Here is a 20,427-nt window from a genome sequence, read left to right on the forward strand (position 1 = left end):
TTTTCTAAACTAAAACATAAATGTTGGGTTAAATTGCTGCGTTGGCACTTTGCGATAAATAAGTGGGCTTTGGGTTGCAGTTTGGGCACTCACTCTCAAAAAGGTTCACCATCACTGGTCTAGTCTAAAAAAAGGATTTTTGGGAGTATTCCCTTTTAATGTTTCCATTTGCTTTAGTTGAAAAATCCTCCTTTATAATTCTGCGGGGGGGGGGGGTGTTTCTCTCTGATTTGTTGGGTTTGTCCAATGGCTTTTTAAAACTGTGTTTTTGTCCAAACCAGTTTTCAGATTTAGAGAAACTTTCCCTTATTACTTATGATGGAGTTGCATAGTTCTGCCAGGCTCCATGCTAGCTCATTGTTTTGTTTTGCTTATGCAAAATCCATCAAGTTTCAGATCCTTTTAAATACCGTTTCATCTTTGCCAAGCCCAGCGATAGATAGATAGATAGATGGATGGATGGATGGCCATTTTGCATCGCAATCCTAAACAGAGTTAGCTGCTTCTAAATCCATTAAAGTCTTGGGGTTTGGAAGGATATAACTTTGTTTAGGATTTCACCATGGCTCCACTGTGCTGGAGATTTGTAGCACTGCTCCTCTGTGCAATATTTGTTTTAATTGTTGGGTATAATCTTAGCCAGATGGAAAAGAGTCTTGGGGAGGGGGTATGACTCAGTGGTACAGCAGATGCTTCGTGGGCAGAAAGCCCTCGGTTCAGTTTCTGGCTTTCCCAGCTAAAGGATCTCAGATTACATCTGCCCGGCCACAGCTGGCAACCTCTGGGAGAAAGTGGGCAGTGGGTGGGCAGTATTGTGTTGGCACTCTTGCGTAATTTTCAGGGAAAACCAGAAGGGATATGGCGGATGTTGTATGGATTTACCTCAGACTTTTTCAAAATACTAGAACAGGGGTCTGCAACCTGCGGCTCTCCAGATGTTCATGGACTACAAACCCTGTCAGCCCCTGCCAGCATGGTCAGTTGGCCATGCTGGCAGGGGCTGATGGGGTTTTAGTCCATGAACACCTGGAGAGCCGCAGGTTCAAGCCCCTGTACTAGAACATCCACTGTGTCATTTCTGGTTTAAGTGGAGGTAACGTAACTGCACTGGCTCCCCATCCTCCTCCATTTCTCTGGTGCTGGAAGTCAACTACAGCACCCGGTATTCCTAGGTGGTCTCCCATCCAAGTACTAACCAGGCCTGACCCTGCTTAGCTTCCGAGATCAGACGAGATCGGGCGTGTTCAGGGTGGTATGGCTGTAGGCGCTGGAAGTCAACTAAATGGGAGATCTACCATCTCTGTCTCAGATCCCTATTGTTTGGAGAGACTTTCCTTTCCCTGAGGGCCTGGAAGGCCACATCTAAGAAAAAGGAGCAGACAAATGAACCAGTGGCAGTTTCAGGTGTGAATAGAGTTACCAACCTCCAGGTGGGGCCTGGATGTCTCTTAGAATTACAGCTCGTCTCCAGATGACAAAGATCAGTTCTCTTAGACCAGGGGTCGGGAACCTTTTCCCCTCAAAGAGCCATTTGGCTCACCACCAAATTTGGCTCACCCCCCCCCCACTCGCTCGCCCCCCCGTCCGCTCTCCCGCCGACTTGCTCACTCGCTCGCCCTCTCTCCCCCCACCTGCTCACACCCCCCCGTTGGCTAGAGATGTGCCCGCCCTGCTTCCTGCAGGGCGGGCGAAGAGGGGGACGGTGGCTCCGCTCATGGAGCCGCAGAACAGCGGCGGAAGAGCCGCATGCGGCTCGCGAGCCGCAGGTTCCCGACCCCTGTCTTAGACGAAATGTCCGCTTCGGCGGGTGGATCCTATAGCGTCGCATAGAATCCCGCTGAGCCTCCTCCCCTCCCCAGACCGTGTCTTCTCCAGACACTGCTCCCAAATCTTCAGGAATTTCCCAAACTGGAGCTGTCCGTTTTATGAGTGAATGTTCGAAACATACAAACAATACGTTTCTGTAGAATGTCTTTATTCTGCTTGGGAAAGATGAAAGCTTAACAGCCCTGTCCAAAGGGGGGGCGGGCTGCCTATGGAGGTGGCCCAGGGCTGCACTGACAGATTTGCCCTCCCCAGGGTACTTGCCCCAGCAGAGGAGCAAATCTGCCTGTGGTTGATGACTGCCATGGGCTTTTGCAAGCATAATATGGTCTGGAGGCGTGGCCAGGGGCAAAGCTGAAATTAGCCAGTTTCTACCCAGCCTTTGCCAGGTGTCAGCCAGTGGCTTTGACTTACGCCACCTTTTTGAGTGGCATAAGTCCATAGAGTCCACTGGTTGGCTTTTTTGCAGTGGGGAGGCTTCGTTTTGTTTTTTGCCTCCCCATGCCACCCAGAAACCCTCTAGGAAGACGTGGGGTGACTCCACGGCAGCGCTGTGTCCCACGTCCGGGGGCTCTGGATTGGGCTACCCGTGTTGTGCTCTCTCAAATGGAATGCGTTTGAGTGGGGTGCCAGGCAATAGTCTAATTCAGCCCACTAAAAGACTTGGATTTAATTATAGATGGTTGTTCAAATATAGTGTAGAAGCCACTTCAAGTTGAAGACCGAGTAATACTGACTGGGGAAGATAACTAAGCACAGAGCCATTAAAAAACTTTCTTAGACTCATTGAGCATCCATTGAGGAATCTAGGTGAGCATAGAAGAGTCATTGTCATCTTGCTCTGTTTTGGCATGAAATCACATACTGGGGGATCTAACCTTACCCCCACCCCCCAGGTCATGTGTCCCTTTAGGGAAAAGCTCCAATTGGGAAAATGCAAGGCCAATTATTTTCTGGCAGTAAGCCCTGCCAAGACGGAAGGCTACTTGGTACAGCCCAACTTTGTCAGCTCTTGAAACCAAAGCGGTGGAAGACTGCTAAGGAAGACTGTGCAGAAGAAGGCAATGACAAAGCCACCTCTTGCCTCGAAAGCCCCTCAAAGGGGTCACCATAAGTCAGTTGTGATGGCATGTATGTCTGTAATAAGTAAGGCCCTCCTTTTTCACTCCTTGCAAAAGGGTCCCATCCTATTTGTACAGCTGTCAATCTTCTGAAGCTTGTTTAGGGTAAACACCATGGCGATTGTCAGGAAACTTTACCCCTGAGAAACAATAAGCGGTCCACATCCAAATGTGCCACAGGGCTGTGCTGAATCTGCTACCTGCTTTTGTGAACACTTATGTCCCTCATAAGAACATAAGAACTAGCCTGCTGGATCAGACCAGAGTCCATCTCGTCCAGCACTCTGCTACTCGCAGTGGCCCACCAGGTGCCTTTGGGAGCTCACGTGCAGGATGTGAAAGCAATGGCCTGCTGCTGCTGCTGCTCCTGAGCACCTGGACTGTTAAGGCATTTGCAATCTGAGATCAAGGAGGATCAAGATTGGTAGCCATAGATCGACTTCTCCTCCATAAATCTGTCCAAGCCCTTTTTAAAGCTATCCAGGTTAGTGGCCATCACCACCTCCCGTGGCAGCATATTCCAAACCCTTGTAATTCCAAACACTTGTAACTTGTAATTCAGCAGTCTCTTTTGGTGTGTTCATGTTTGGTGTGTTCATGTTCAGCAGATCAAGTGAGTTCACTCCTTCGCATCTTGTGAGCTCTGTCACAAGGACTGTATGAATGGGCCCTGTGTGCTTAGGTCAGCTTGAGAGGGCTTTCTCTGTAATCCTATTGCCTTCAGAAGTGTGCTATGTACACATGCAGGGCCTCCTCAGAGGTGGCACCCAGATATTAGAATTTGCTCCCTTATGATGTACATTTGGCCTGATTTTATTCTGATGTCTGATAACAGATCCTTGTTGTGATGACTGTTTAATTTTTTTTTGGGGGGGGGGGCAGGGTTGTTTGTTACTGATTTGTATCTTGTGGTACTTGTACTATTGGATGCTACTGTTTTTCAGACTTCTTCTACCACCTGCTTCCTTGTTGGCACTGTCAAAAGGCAGGGCATAAAACTGTAAAATAAATAAATGCACAAATATCTGTAATTGCATCTGGGTATGCATTAGCGCGCACACCTGCCCTTTCTCTTCAGACAAAGGTTTCCTCTTCCAACAGGTGGCAAGCTCATTTGTCATGCAAAGTGTGTGTTGACCCAGAGAAAGGACAGAAGTCTTTTCCTTAAAGCATCCTGCAGTCTAAAAGAAGCCTTGAATTTAGCACTGGTGATTTATTGTGTTATTAGTAGAAGAAGAGGAGTTTGGATTCATACCCCTCCTTTGTCTCCTGTAAGGAGACTCAAGGCGGCTTACAAGCTCCTTTCCCTTCCTCTCCCCACAACAGATACCTTGTGAGGCTGAGAGCGTTCCAAGAGGACTATGACTCGCCCAAGATCACCCTGCTGGAATGTAGGAGAGCAGAAGCAAATAGGGTTCACCAGTTAAGAATCTGCAGCTCACGTGGAGGAGTGGGGAATCATACCCAGTTCTCCAGATTAGAGTTTCCCTGCTGTTAACCACTGCACCAAGCTGGCTCCCTGGTACATGCCTAGAGACCTGCAGATGCTGTGTCCGTTTGCTTTGGCTCTTATCAGTTGCACCGAAAATGAGAAGAACATTAGAAGAAGAAGAGGAGTTTGGATTCATATCCCCCCTTTCTCTCCTGCAGGAGACTCAAAGGGGCTCACAGTCTCCTTGCCCTTCCCCCCTCACAACAAACACCCTGTGAGGTGGGTGGGGCTGAGAGAGCTCCGAGAAGCTGTGACTAGCCCAAGGTCACCCAGCTGGCGTGTGTGGGAGTGCCCAGGCTAATCTGAATTCTCCAGATCAACCTCCACAGCTCAGGCGGCAGAGCTGGGAATCAAACCCGCTTCCTCCAGATTAGATACAGGAGCTCTTAACCTCCTACGCCACTGCTGCTCCTTGGAGATACAAGCGAAAAAGAAGGATGCAGGAGATACAAGCGAAAAAGAAGGATGCAGACAATAGAGCAGGGGTCTTCAAACTAGGGCCCTCCAGATGTCCATAGACTACAATTCCCATGAGCCCTACCACTTGGCCATGCTGGCAGGGGTTGATGGGAACTGTAGTCCATGAACATCTGGAGGGCCATAGTTTGAAGACCCCTTCAATAGAGAAATGTAGTTGCCACTTGCTGTGTTAGAGTCATCTCTGCAATGAATGACCAGAGCAAGTGGTGCTAGCCTGGCAGCTTTGAGCACTGGGTATAGCTCTGCCAGGTTAGGAGTTCAAGGCCGTGGAGTATGCTTATTAAAATTACACAATGGGGAGTTGCCCTGCTGAATATAGATTCGCAGATGACTTTCTATGATGGCCATTTGATTTAAAAAACAACAACCAGCCACCCATTCTGCAGTTAGTGGGCAGGGTCAAGGCTATTTTCTGCAGATTTGCTTAGACCTCAGTACGGGAATCTGGCCCCAAATCGGCGTTTTGGGAAGGGCAGTATTCTTTTAAATTAAACAAGCAAGTTTTCAGACTTTTTGGTTTGCACAGCTTGACAGTTGGGAGGCCAGGTATACCTGGGATTGTGCGTGGCTCGGCTGGGAATGGGGCTGCCTGTGGCTCAGGGACAGAGTGTCTGCTTTTGATGCAGAAAGACTCAGGTTCAATCCCCAGCAAAGGTTGTGAAAAATCTGAAAGGTCTGAGAGCTTCTGCCAGCCAGAGTAGACAACCAAGATCTTGATGGTTCAGCTCAGTATAAAACTCCTTTATGTGTTCACTGTCTGTGCTTCAATGTGGGCACCTCTACTTAGCCCTGAGGACTTTGTACCTGACTTGGACGCCCTGGCTTAGCCCAACTGTCATCAGATCTTAGAAGCTGAGGAGGGCCATCCTTGCTTGGCACTTGGAGGTGGGACTACTAGGGAAGCCCAGGATTGCTCTGCAGGCAATGACAAACCACCTCTGTTTTCTCTTTCCTTGAAAACCCAACAAGACAGCTGTGACTTGATGGCCCTTTCCCCCCCCCCCTCTACTTTGTGTGCCTCATAAATTCAAAATCCTTCAATATTTTCCTTCTAGGGTCCAAATTAAATTACCCAAGGTCCTTTGGGAACAGCTACAGCAGTGGTTCTCAACCTGGGGGTCGGGACCCCTTTGGGGGGGTCGAATGACCCTTTCACAGGGGTTGCCCAAGACTCTCTGCATCAGTGTTCTCCATCTGTAAAATGGATAAATGTTAGGGTTGGGGGTCACCACAACATGAGGAACTGTATTAAAGGGTCACGCCATTAGGAAGGTTGAGAACCACTGAGCTACAGTTAGGAAATATGTATGACTTTTTCAATTTTGAAGACTTTTAAAAAGTTTTCGTTTTTGTACTCCTTTGTAAATGGCAAAAATATGATCTGCTTTCATAGAACCTGCTTCCAGATGTGTGTGGACTCCATTCTGATTAGGACCACAGCAAGTGGGGAGAATGGGTTTAAGCTTTCCCTAGCTCAGTGGTGGCGAACCTTTGGCACTCCAGATGTTAGGGACTACAATTCCCATCAGCCCCTGCCAGCATGTGGTGGCCATGCTGGCAGGAGGCTGATAAGGAATGCTAAGTCAACATCCTGGAGTTCAAGGTCGCCATTATCCAAAGGACCCTGGGTAAGGCACTGTTTTGCTTCCGGAGGAAACTTAATGTATACTGATGGATTTATCCAGGAAAAGGTTAATATGTAGTTAGTGCTTTTTGAACCCAGGTCTCATTCTGACATGCCAACCATTACAACCAGCCCATACATATGGATTGCAATATGAGAGCCAACCCATAATAGCTGAAGGTCAAAATCCAAATACTGCGGAGAGATTTGCCGTCTTCCTGAAAGGCAACTGTGGTTTCCTATCAAATTGATTTAAGGAGAGCCCGAATGCTTCTAGTGAAGCGTTGTCAGACAGTTTTGTTATACCATTGTTTCTTTAATAGGAAAATTTCTTAAATGTTTTTCTTCTTAGCCCCTCCTCCGCCAAAATCCAATTCACAAATTTAGGTGCCCTATTTTAGAGTGTGTATATGTGTCATTTTGTGACCTGCTAGGGATACACAAGAGAGCACAGTGTCTCGGCAATGTTTATGTGATAAACAGTTCTATCCTAAGCAGAGTTACAACCTTCTAAGCCCAATGAAATCCATGTGTTTAGAAGGGTGTGAAATGTTTCTTAGGATAGTTTCAGAGGGTAGTTGTTTTGGTCTGCTGTAGAACAGTTAGATTCCAGAAGTACCTTAGACCCTAGCAAGATTTTTGGGGTATATACTTTCAAGAGTCAAAGCTTGAAAGTGTATACCCTGCAAATCTTGTTCACTTGTTTAGGATGACACCGAAAAACATTCTTGCATTGACTCTCTCTGTTGGGTAATGATAAATGCCTGGGTGGCATTTGAGTACTAATCATGTCCCTTATTTGTCAAAAACTTAAATGACTAAACTTAGGAAAGCTATTCCTGATTCTGGCTGCAGCTGCGCCTCACTTAATATGCTTGACCTGGGCTGCCAGCAAATTCCCCTCTCATTCTTCCTAACAAACTGAGTCGTAAGAATCTTTGGCAAACCAAAATAGCAGACCGAACAGAGCGAAACGGTGCCTGCAGTTAACTCCCTGTAAGCTGCCCGTACTCTTTGCGTCCTTGTACCACAGTCAAAGAGATCTGCCATGGAATGCTGAACTATGCATGTCAAAATATACCGGGCATTTCCCCCTCCCATTATATAAATAGAAGTAATTCATATGAAAATATTTCAACTCGCTGGAAGTTCTTCCTTGACTGCTAGAAAAGGAAATCTGGGAGAGTCTTGTTTGAACCTTCGTGGCTTTCTCTTAGTTCTGATGGGTGGTAGGTTTGGAAGGATAAGAATAATCTTCAGCATTCATATAGGGCTTCTGAGTTTTCTGGGCACTTAAATTGCAGCCTATTGTGATCATCCTTACACCTGCCCTGCAAAGTTTCATTGTTTACTACATCCACGTGGTGGGAGGGAGGTGGAGAGAAAGTGGCTTGTTGAAGCCGTCGAAGAAGTGAGATTCAAACCTGGATCCATAGCTTGGGGCCAAATTTGAAAATATGGTGGGAAATCCATCAGCGGATCTTCTGAGTGCTTTTTATTGGTAGATCTCATACACGCAGAATCAGGGATGTCATTTGGGGGAGGGGGTGTTCACTTCCTCCTTCTGCTTAAGTGTGATAGCTGGCAACCTACATATTGGGGTGCTGTGTGGTTTCCGGGCTGTATGGCCATGTTCTAGCAGCATTCTCTCCTGACGTTTCGCCTGCATCTGTGGCTGGCATCTTCAGAGGATCTGACAGTAGGAAAAGAAAGCAAGTGGAGTATATATACCTGTGAGTAAAGGTCAATAAAGGTCTATTCAGATGCCCTCACCTATTGACCTTTACTCACAGGTATATATACTCCACTTGCTTTCCTTTCCTACTGTCAGATCCTCTGAAGATGCCAGCCACAGATGCAGGCGAAACGTCAGGAGAGAATGCTGCTAGAACACGGCCATACAGCCCGGAAACCACACAGCACCCCAGTGATTCCGGCCGTGAAAGCCTTCGACAATACAACCTACATATTGTTTGAATGCTTAGTTTAGATGGGGGTGGGGAGAGTTTTAGCCCTTCCAACCCATCATTAATTAATAACTAATCCCCCCCATAACAGATATAAAAATCCTCTCTTTTACTGATGTGTCTACTCCTCCCTTTTTTGTGGCTAAGACACAACACAGGAAGATTGTGTTTGTTGGTTTAATCAGCAAGGCCTTGTAGAGATGGAACAGTAAAATCCTTTCCTTTATCATGCTGTGGCTCTGATCCAAATAGGGACTCTGTGTAGCAGCTGTAAGCTTTTTCAAAAAACCTCTGAGATAGTCTGATTGTGGGTTTTGACGCATCACATCTGTTTTGGACTCTCCTGGACAGAGATCTGTTCAGCTTTTGTCTTCCTTCTGGCTTCTATCACTTTAGCGCTCATAGGTATGTGATAACAGAGGTTTCAGAAAGTACACTTCAGGTGTCTTTGGGGGGGGGAAAGGCACTTGGTGTTGACAGGTTGCCATAAAATAATTTCACACATTAAGCAGATGGAAAGTGAGGTTTTGTCTCCAGTGTGCCAGGCTGAGGGATGCTTATGAAAAGGGCTGCATTTGGTTGGATCCAAAACGGAGCTGTACCTTTTGAATGATCAAGGGTGGTGTTCACAGATATACTTGTGAACAGAAACAGGAGCTGGTTCTTTGGATCTGGGGTGAGAAATGTCCTTCCCTGCCTTCACTCATCTGGATACATCTGATCAGCCTATAGCCGTGGTGGCGAACCTTTGGCACTCCAGATGTTATAGACTACAATTCCCATCAGCCCCTGCCAGCATGGCCAATTGGGGGCTGATGGGAATTGTGGTCCATAACATCTGGAGTGCCAAAGGTTCGCCACCACTGGCCTATAGACTGAATCCTGATTATTTCTTCCTGGTCTCCTGGGTTGGCTGTCCTCACTTAATGAGCCTCTTTATTGTTACTTTTTTCTGTACAATGGCATCGTTTATTCTGAAATAGCCTTCCCTCAACCTCTTTAAAAGCCCAGAAGGTGATGCCCTTTAAAATTACAGTTATCCTTGAAAAATGCCACTCTCCTACGATTGGTCATCAGGTGTTCAAAACGTACCTCCACAGTAGGTCCTTAAGGCAAGGCCTGGAGATCTCCTGGAGAATTACAACTCCTCTCCAGGTGACACAGATCAGTTCACCTGGATAAAATGGCTGCTTTGGAGAGTGCCTGTGTGGAATTATACCCTGAGAAGGTCCCTTCCCAGATTTCGGCTCCAGTTCTCCAGGAATTTCCCAACCAGTAGTTGGCAACCCAACTCTACAGCCAGAGTGTGTGAACTGGTGAGCTTAGTCCTCACAGGCATCATCCCTATTCAAGATTTTATAAAGAGAGCTGAACCCTGAAAAATAGCAATACTGGCAACTCACAACATTTTGACAAGGCATCTTTGGAGAAACTAAAACAAAGAAGAAGAAGAGAAGAGTTTGGATTGATACCCCCCCTTTCTCTCTTGCAGGAGACTCAAAGGGGTGTACAATCTCCTTGCCCTTCCCCCCTCACAACAAACACCCTGTGAGGTAGGTGGGGCTGAGAGAGCTCCGAGAAGCTGTGACTAGCCCAAGGTCACCCAGCTGGCGTGTGTGGGAGTGTACAGGCTAATCTGAATTCCCCAGATAAGCCTCCACAGCTCAGGCGGCAGAGCGGAGAATCAAACCCGCTTCCTCCAGATTAGATACACGAGCTCTTAACCTCCTACGCCATTGCTGATTTATTCGGGGCAAAGACTAGGCACTGGCTCTGGTAGAAAGGACCAATTGGAGCTTCTGGGATTATTCACATTTTCCCCTTTTCTTCAATAGACTGATTTACATTTGTTTGATTAAAAAAATATTATTCAAACTTCCTGGAAAGGTCAGGAATTTGGCTTTGTGACTGATACAGAGGCTGTCCAATCAGTGCTGTGCATAGCCCTGATTGACTGGCTGGCCAGTCAGGGCTGCCCACATTCAGCACCTGCCCTAACTTCTCAAGTTAGAGCAAGAGCAAGAAATCTGCATGGCTGTTGAAATAATAATGAGACTGTTTCCACAACAGGATTGTCACCAAAGTTGTATATAAGTTGTATTTGATTTATCCCTCAGCATATCCCTGAGCTGATTAAAAATAATATTTTCTAGAGTTTGCTAGACAAAACCAGGTAAATTTGTTCTGCACAATATGGCAAAACTGGCTGTCATATGCCTTTCCTCTGCAAATTTAGAAAAAGGAAACAAATTTGTAGATTCGACCTCAGTGTGGCAAAATTGCACCTAACCTTGTGACAAAGAGGCAGTTAATGGCAAACCACCTCCAAATGTCTTTTGCTTTGAAAACCCCACGGGGCACCATTATTTATTTATTTATTTTATTTATTTATTGGTTCCACTTTTATACCGCCCTCCCCCAAAGGGCTCAGGGCGGTTTACATCACAATAAAAGCGGATAACAGGATAAAATACTAAAAATTCATAACAGTTAAAAGCAGCGTTCCTAATTCATACTCAGTTAAAACAGATGGCGTTCAGCCATTAACTCCTCAGCTCCCTTAAGAGGGGAACAGCGGATCTTAGTTGTTAATGGGCACCTATCAGCAGCCGGCCTCCCCAAAAGCCCGGCGGAATAACTCAGTCTTACAGGCCCTGCGGAACTCATGTAGGTCCCGCAGGGCCCGGACAGTTTGAGGGAGAGCATTCCACCAGGCAGGGGCCAGGGCCGTAAAAGCCCTGGCCCTGGTGGAGGCCAGCCGCATCATAGAGGGGGCAGGGATCTCCAGTAAATTGGCCTCTGCCGAACGCAGAGACCGACGTGGGACATATGGGGCCAGACGGTCCCTGAGGTACGAGGGTCCCAGACCGCGTAAGGCCTTAAAGGTTAACACCAATACCTTGAAGACGATTCGGAATTCAACCGGAAGCCAGTGCAGACGGTGCAGCACGGGCGTGATGTGATCTCTAGAGGCACCGCCCGTGAGCAAACGAGCCGCCGCATGCTGGACCAGTTTCAATTTCCGGATCAGCCTCAAGGGTAGGCCCGCGTAGAGCGAGTTGCAATAGTCTAATCTGGAGGTGACCGTTGCATGAATCACTGTGGCCAGGTCTGCCTGGGAGAGGAAGGGGGCCAGCCGCCGGGCCTGGCGAAGATGGAAAAACGCAACCCGGGTTACATGGGCCACCTGGGTCTCCATAGAAAGAGACGAATCCAGGTGGACCCCCAGGCTGCGAACCGAGGGGGCCGGTGCCAATGAGACCCCCTCCCACACCGGCGGCTGGAAACCCTCCGCCCCCCCCCCGGCGACCTAGCCAAAGGATTTCCGTCTTTGCTGGATTCAGTTTTAACCTGCTCTGCATCAACCAACCAGCAACCGCCTCCAAACAATGCTGTAGAGCTGCAGGGGCGGCGTCTGCTCCCCCCTCCATCGACAGAATGAGCTGGGTATCATCAGCATACTGATGGCACTCCAGCCCAAAGCTCCGTACCAGCTGAGCAAGGGGTCGCATATAGATGTTAAATAACAGCGGGGACAATAGCGCTCCCTGAGGCACACCGCAATGAAGCGGGCACCTGTCAAAAGCTGTCAAAAACAAACAAAAAAGCCAAATGGGTAAAACTTTTAAATTCTTCACGCTTTCTGGACATAGGATCAGAGGTGGGATCCAGCAGGTTCTCACAGGTTCCCAAGAGTAGGTTACTAATTATTTGTGTGTGCCGAGAGGGGGTTACTAATTGGTGATTTTGCCACGTGATTTTTGCCTTAGTTACGCCCCTCCTCTCGGCAGTAGCGTGCAGAACTTGAAGCAGTCTGGCCGGAGGTGCACCGGCGTGCGTGGCAGCCTGCGCCTGCGTGCATTTGTTTCCCGCCCAAGGACCGGCGCACCGGCTGCATCCTTGCCACAACCCCGCCCAGGAATGCTCAGCCATGCCCCCGGAATGCCCCGCCATGCCCCCGTTGTGCCCCGCCCAGCCCCATTGGTGCTACGCCACAGTTTGAATCCCACCACCATGGGAACCTGTTAGTAAAATTTTTGGATCCCACCACTGCATAGGATCCTTCATTTTGATTCTGCTCCATTGGGATGCATTCACTTGATCAATGTAATGTCAAAGGCTTTCACGGCTGGAATCACTGGGGTGTTGTGGGGTTTCCGGGCTGTATGGTCGTGTTCTAGTAGCATTTTCTCCTGACGTTTCGTCTGCATCTGTGGCTGGCATCTTCAGAGGATCCTCTGGCATCTGTGGCTGGCATCTTCAGAGGATCCTCTGAAGGTGCCAGCCACAGATGCAGGCGAAACGTCAGGAGAAAATGCTACTGGATCACGGCCATACAGCCCGGAAACCCCACAACATTCACATGATCATTTCACCACTTTGCATTTCCAGAGGGTAGCCACTACAGATGGTCTGGGGTGAATCTGGTGTAAGAAAAAAGCCAAATTCCCCAGTATCTGAAAATGAAAGAGATTTACCTGTTTTGTATGCTATGGAGTACTAAGATTCCATTCTTGGACTTTAGAACTCTTCCCTAGTTTCAGAGATCTCTTTTTCAAGCCAAATTTCATCAGGGCTAGTGAATTGATTTTTTTTAACATGAAAGTTGAGATGTTAACATGTTGAATTCTTGTCCTTATGTCAGTATTTATGAAGCCATCTCTCATAACCTCAGGGAGAGGTTGTCTCTGCAGACCTTTACATTAACACGATCAAATGGCAGTGTTACTTTTATTTTTTTGAAGGGTGAATCATGTGTCTCTGACAGATCTTTCTCTAAGTGCTCCTGCTCAGCCTGCTATATATGGCATGTGTCTGCTCAGATACAATTAGATCTGACAAGGCCGGTCTGTGGTCACATTAACCCCCCCCCCCCTTTCAGGTTGCTGTCCTAAAATTGCTAGAGTTGCCATCTCAGTCTTGCTTCTGACGGATGAGTTTTACTGCAGTTTCTGCTCTGTTTTTGAAACCAATTAAGCAGTATCTGTAATTACGTTAGGTTTTCTAGATAGAATTAGAGTGCTGTGTCGACAAATAAGATCCGACGCTCTCTCAACTGATTCTCTGATCCCAGACAAGCTGCCCAGAAAAAGATTGAATGCTAGGATCAAAATATATTATCATACTAATGTCAGTACTTGTGAATACAAACAGGAATGACTGTCAAAGGTTGCTATTGTTCTGTTCATTAAAAAAAGCTTTGAAAGATTCTAATAAACCGAGAGTAAAAGAACATCAGTCCCATTTTCAATGGCTACGTCAGCAACTCCTTAGCCACACATTTCCAATCATGCTGATTTTCAAAGCAGGGTTAATATAATTTCTCCATCCTCCATTTCTGTAGCGTTTGCTGCTTATATTGGCATAGTCAGCTTGACTATGTGCGGGAAGCATTCAGACAAGCCATTTTCCCACCTTCCCCCCAGTAATGCACACACAACCTGAAATGACACAGTCCAAGACAGGCAGTACCGTGTGCTTTTCTGCATACTTGAATTTGACCCCCGGAATCACCAAGCCCCCTTCTGCACATGCAGAATAATCCACTTTCAATGCACTTTCAATCCACTTTGAAGCTGGAATTTACTGTGCAGAACAGCAAAATCCACGTTCAAACCATTGTGAAAGTGGATTGAATGTGCATTATTCTGCATGTGCGAAAGGGGCCCAAGAGAACATCTTCTGGAGAAGGTCCTGGGAGACAACAATAACAAATATAGGGCGTGCAGTCTCAGCAGCTATGTAGTAGACTCCGGCCCACCATTTGCTTTTGTAGAAGAATTCATCAGCTGAGGTAGGTTCTGAGCAAAATTTTGGTTTAGTAGTCAGAGTGTTGGATTTGAGTCAGGGAGACCCAGGTTTGAATCTCTGCTTCTTGGGGGTAATATTGGGCCGGTCATACATTCTCAGCCTAACTTTCGTCACAGGGTTGCTGTGAGTATAAAATGCAGCCGAATAATGTCAGCTGCTTGGATCTCCAACACCTCTTTGGGTGCTTTGGGGAGCAAGATGGAGTATAAATGAAGTCATTAAATAAATACATTCTTATTGCATTTGTGTACTGCTGATGGTCTTAGTCTGTGCTCCTGTGAGCACCCAAATATTCTAAATTCTTGCAAAATCAAACCGGGGATTTAGGAACTTAGGTGTCTGGAACACAGGGATCTGTATTCATCTTGGAAATTAGACTTCAGGCAAACACCAACATTGGTAGGTGTCTTTATTGCATTGTTGGATTTCTCGTAATATGTACCCCCCATCATTCTAAAGTTCACTGTAAGAAAGGTAGGTCTGTGGTTATTCATTTCCCAAGAATGCTTCATTGCTTTTGCTCAGATAAAAACAGAGAATGTGTAGGTGGAGGGAACGTTGGATCAGCCACGAGGAGCACTTACCTCCATTCCGTTGGTTTACTTAAATCCCCCTCCTTGTCCACAATGGGAGAAGTTCAGGGCAATCCTTACACAATCAGTTGCTTGTGTGGGTAGATAAATTATGCTGGAAAATCATGCTTTTATTGTAATAAATTGTTTACGCTGTAGGCTTGAGCAGATATTGTCATGAGAGCTGCAGAAACTAGCCGGCAAGCTGGCAGATTCACAGCAACATCAGCGCCCAGTTTCCCAGATCCAAATTTCTGATCAGTGCATCCAGGTGAGGAGAGCTCCCTTTCCCAAAACTGGCCTCTGATGTCTCCAGGCCTACCCTAACGCCTGGGCCTTCTGTGAATGTAAATGTTTCACCTGCCTCAGAATTCTGATGTATGTCAGGTAGTTGTTGACCATTATCCTAAAGCAGGGGTAGGGAACCTTTAACACTCAAAGAGCCATTTGGACCCGTTTTCCACGGGAAAAGAAAACACTTGGAGCCCCAAATAATTTTTGACATTTAAAATAAAGATAACACTATATATATATAGGGTTTTTTTTAACCTTTTACTTCGCTCATTCTGAGAAGCGCATGGATGCGCCCGCCCTGCTGCCTGCAGGGCGGGCAAGGATGAAGCCGGTGGCTCGGCCTCGCATGACCACCCGAGGAGAGCATACCCAGCTCCAGCGGAAGCGGGCAAGAAGGGAAGCCAGCGCCTTATTGTGCCGTGGGCAGTTGGTGCGCCCCCCCCTGCTGCCTGCAGGGCGGGCAAGGATGGGGCCGGCGGCTCGGCTCATGGAGCCACAGTGCAAGGGCAGAAGAGCCGCATGCGGCTCTCGAGCCGCAGGTTCCCTACCCCTGTCCTAAAGGATTAACAGGAAGGCCGTCCAGGTTCTAGGTTAAGACAAGCATCTCCCCATGGGCCCATCAAGTATGCATTTTGATTTAACAGCCCAAGGATGTTCACACAGCCAGTTGACAGAACAACCCTCAGGACTTGACACATGGATGGAATAGCCTTGGTGGATTTAGATGGGAGACAGGGAAAGGTTGAATCCCCACTACCGATGTAGCCAGGAGTTCCAGAACACAGAAACTAAGCCAGCAGGTTTGAGAGGGCGGCCTCCCCATTGCTTAAGTGGCTTGAATTCGTTTTACAATTGCTCATTCTCCCTGTTAATCTGCGTTCCGTCAGGACCTGGTTGCAAGTGGCATAGACCCCATTAACACGGATCAGAGCTGATCTGAGGGGAGGGATGAGGATTGAAACCCTGACTCGTTTCCCACCCTAGGGGTGTGAAAGCCTTGGTGGGCAATAATCAGCACTGCGATGCACACGCAGCCTTTCCTTAGTTTCATTTTCTGCTTTTGCGATAGGCCAGCAGAAGGGGATGCAAACATTAAATAGTCAAACACGTAACTTTGAATCGTTCATGGTTTACACAGGTAACGATTAACTGTTTGCACAGTTAAACGTTAAACTTTTACACTCTGGTTTTTTTGATCACACCCCTACAATGTACGTTTCCGCAGTGGGAAAAGGTCCCACCCCATCAAGGCACGCCAGCCAGTCAGGGGAGTCCGGCGAAGCGAGCTAGCCTGGTAGTGGGGATTGCTAAGAGTTCTGCAACCGGGTGTGTCTGCTGTGTGCTCGCTGCGGTGGGGAGGGAGAAACTCTGATGAAGAGGACACAGTTTCACAACTAACAGGTTTGGATCTGCGTGCAAATTTCAAGTGGGGATTCGACCAAAGAGAAGGCCTTTTAAGAGGGTGGGCCTTGAACTGCTTAGAACGGCATCCATCTAAGTACTTCGATTTGTGGCTGGAAGAGGGACAGCATGAAGATCAAGAAGTCTGAGAACTATGTGCTCCTGGACATCCTTTCCTGTGTTTTGCACCACCTTCTGCTGGCCTGAAGCTGAATTGATTCCTGCACTCATTCACATGTACAGGTGTCTGTTTCCCTGCCTGACTTCTTTATATTGACTGAAACAAGATTCTTTGCCTGTAAGTCAAATGAGACATACTTTTTACTATTGAGATGGGTCTGGGTTTTCAGGACCCAACTGTGTCTTCTTCCCCCCCCCCCCCCCAGCCACACAGCAGCTGTGAGGAATATCTGTAATGTCAAGTGGGGCTTGAGGAGATTATTTTTCCAATGTTGCTGCCCCACAGAGAGTGTTCAGTGCATGTGGAGCAGGAAAAAAGGGGGCTATGACCCACCCACCACACTACCACCATTTTGGCCTGGGAAACCCAGACCCATTCTTAAATTAAAAAAGAGCACTTCCAATGGAGCAGCAGTGGCGTAGGAGGTTAAGAGCTCGTGTATCTAATCTGGAGGAACCAGGTTTGATTCCCAGCTCTGCTGCCTGAGCTGTGGAGGCTTATCTGGGGAATTCAAATTAGCCTGTACACTCCCCCACACGCCAGCTGGGTGACCTTGGGCTAGTCACAGCTTCTCGGAGCTCTCTCAACCCCACCTACCTCACAGGGTGTTTGTTGTGAGGGGGAAAGGGCAAGGAGATTGTAAGCCCCTTTGAGTTTCCTGCAGGAGAGAAAGGGGGGATATAAATCCAAACTCTTCTAATGTGGCTGTAAGAGGTTCTGTTGGAAGGAAATGGTTTTATACACAGCCATCACCCCAAAAAGGTTGTCATTTAAGGCACCGTAACAATATGTCATCTTTAAGCCTTTTCCTCAATGCTAGAAATCAAGCAAAGGTGTTAGGATTCCATTGCTCTTTTAAAGACATATCTCTTACTTAGAGATGTGACTTGGCACACGACTCATATCCAAGCTTCCCCTGGCCTTTGTTTGAAAGTTTAATGGCATAACACTGTCATCTTTAAACATTAATTTATCTCATTCGACTCTAGCTAATTTTGCATGCCAAGTTATGTTTCTTGGACTGTATTACAGGGCTAGTGGGGGAGTGTAATTGCTACAACTTGTGTTTCAGGATATGAAAAATTGATGGGCCATTTCTTCAAATCTCTGGCCTTAGCTTTTTTGATTAATCCTTTTCTCCACAGCACCATGCAAATCATATATTTTTAACTAGCCTTAACAGCTTCTTTGTATCACTTGTACTGTCTGTGCACCGATATTCTTCGGGGCTTGGTAGTGTTTAAGACAGGGAGGTCAGAGATAATGGGTGTCAATTACCTGAACATATTTTTTTTTCTCTAAAGCTGATTATTTATGTGGAGCAACTAGAGAGTCTTCCTGTACTGGGGTCGTGGCTGTGGGGTTGTGGCTACTTCTTCTGTGGTTCAATGTTAGCTGTTTCAGATGCAGAAAGTACCCGGTTCAATCTAAGGCTCATTCCGCACATGCAGAATAATTAAGGTGACCAGATTTTTACTATTGAAAAGCGGCGCGCTCGTGCGCATGCACCCGCATGAGCACACTGCCTTTTGTGGCAGTGCTCCCCGGCCAGGAAACAGGGAAGCACCCCAGAAGTCACTGCGGCAGCGCGGGAGGCGCTCCCTCCTGCGCTGCCGCAGTGCCTTCTGGGGCGCTTCCCTGTTTCCTGACAGGGAGCGCCGCTGCAAAAGGCAGTGTGCTCCTGCGGCCGCGTGGGCGCTGCCGCAGGAGCACAGCCCTAATCGGGACAATGTCAAAGCCCGGCGGGACGCGGGACACATCGCGCAAAAGCGTGAGTGTCCCGCGAAAATCGGGACGGCTGGTCACCTTAAGAATAATGCACTTTCAAACTGCTTTCAGTGCTCTTTGAAGCTGTGTGGAATAGCAAAATCCACTTGCAAACAGTTGTGAAAGTGGTTTGAAAACGCATTATTTTGCGTGTGCGGAAGGGGCCTAAGGCTTCTCCAGTTAAAAGGATTTCAAGGAGTTGCTGAGGAGGATCTTTTTTCTGCTTGAGATTCTGGAATTCATGGCGGCTAAAGTTGACAGTGCAAAAGAGAGGAATCAAGGGTGTAGCCCAATGTAGGGCATCACCACAGGTTCCTATGGTAAGAATATAGTGTGGTATAGTGGTTAGAGTGTTGGACTAATATATGGGACACCCAGGCCTGAATCCCCACTCTGCCATGGAAATTTACTGGGTGACCTTGTTCAGTCCTACTCTCTGTCTAACTTACCTCACATACTTGTTAAGAGGATAAAATGAAAAATGTGGGAAATGCTATAAGCTGCTCCGGACCCCTACTGAGTATAGATCACTATCTAGGGCCCCTTCCGCACACGCAAAATAATGCGTTTTCAAACCACTTTCACAACTGTTTGCAAGTGGATTTTGCCATTCCCCCACCCCCCCCCCCCCCCACCCCCCCCCCCCCCCCCCCCCCCCCCCCCCACCCCCCCCCCCCCCCACCCCCCCCCCCCCCCACCCCCCCCCCCCCCCACCCCCCCCCCCCCCCACCCCCCCCCCCCCCCACCCCCCCCCCCCCCCACCCCCCCCCCCCCCCACCCCCCCCCCCCCCCACCCCCCCCCCCCCCCACCCCCCCCCCCCCCCACCCCCCCCCCCCCCCACCCCCCCCCCCCCCCACCCCCCCCCCCCCCCACCCCCCCCCCCCCCCACCCCCCCCCCCCCCCACCCCCCCCCCCCCCCACCCCCCCCCCCCCCCACCCCCCCCCCCCCCCACCCCCCCCCCCCCCCACCCCCCCCCCCCCCCACCCCCCCCCCCCCCCACCCCCCCCCCCCCCCACCCCCCCCCCCCCCCACCCCCCCCCCCCCCCACCCCCCCCCCCCCCCACCCCCCCCCCCCCCCACCCCCCCCCCCCCCCACCCCCCCCCCCCCCCACCCCCCCCCCCCCCCACCCCCCCCCCCCCCCACCCCCCCCCCCCCCCACCCCCCCCCCCCCCCACCCCCCCCCCCCCCCACCCCCCCCCCCCCCCACCCCCCCCCCCCCCCACCCCCCCCCCCCCCCACCCCCCCCCCCCCCCACCCCCCCCCCCCCCCACCCCCCCCCCCCCCCACCCCCCCCCCCCCCCACCCCCCCCCCCCCCCACCCCCCCCCCCCCCCACCCCCCCCCCCCCCCACCCCCCCCCCCCCCCACCCCCCCCCCCCCCCACCCCCCCCCCCCCCCACCCCCCCCCCCCCCCACCCCCCCCCCCCCCCACCCCCCCCCCCCCCCACCCCCCCCCCCCCCCACCCCCCCCCCCCCCCACCCCCCCCCCCCCCCACCCCCCCCCCCCCCCACCCCCCCCCCCCCCCACCCCCCCCCCCCCCCACCCCCCCCCCCCCCCACCCCCCCCCCCCCCCACCCCCCCCCCCCCCCACCCCCCCCCCCCCCCACCCCCCCCCCCCCCCACCCCCCCCCCCCCCCACCCCCCCCCCCCCCCACCCCCCCCCCCCCCCACCCCCCCCCCCCCCCACCCCCCCCCCCCCCCACCCCCCCCCCCCCCCACCCCCCCCCCCCCCCACCCCCCCCCCCCCCCACCCCCCCCCCCCCCCACCCCCCCCCCCCCCCACCCCCCCCCCCCCCCACCCCCCCCCCCCCCCACCCCCCCCCCCCCCCACCCCCCCCCCCCCCCACCCCCCCCCCCCCCCACCCCCCCCCCCCCCCACCCCCCCCCCCC

General features: G+C 50.2%; 1 protein-coding gene and 1 non-coding gene across 2 annotated transcripts in view; one reads left to right on the top strand and one right to left on the bottom strand.

Moving 5' to 3' along the window:
- ZDHHC8 (zinc finger DHHC-type palmitoyltransferase 8) overlaps nt 1–20,427 on the top strand; it is a 129,995-nt gene that overhangs the window by 7,533 nt on the left and 102,035 nt on the right. The gene's annotated exons all lie outside the window — the stretch shown is intronic.
- On the bottom strand, nt 1,148–1,266 carry LOC125443171. Its single transcript, XR_007246077.1, has one exon. It is a non-coding gene; the product is annotated as a 5S ribosomal RNA (ribosomal RNA).

The sequence above is a fragment of the Sphaerodactylus townsendi genome, linkage group LG13, assembly GCF_021028975.2.
Source record: "Sphaerodactylus townsendi isolate TG3544 linkage group LG13, MPM_Stown_v2.3, whole genome shotgun sequence".
In the NCBI taxonomy this organism is placed as follows: Eukaryota; Metazoa; Chordata; class Lepidosauria; order Squamata; family Sphaerodactylidae; genus Sphaerodactylus; species Sphaerodactylus townsendi.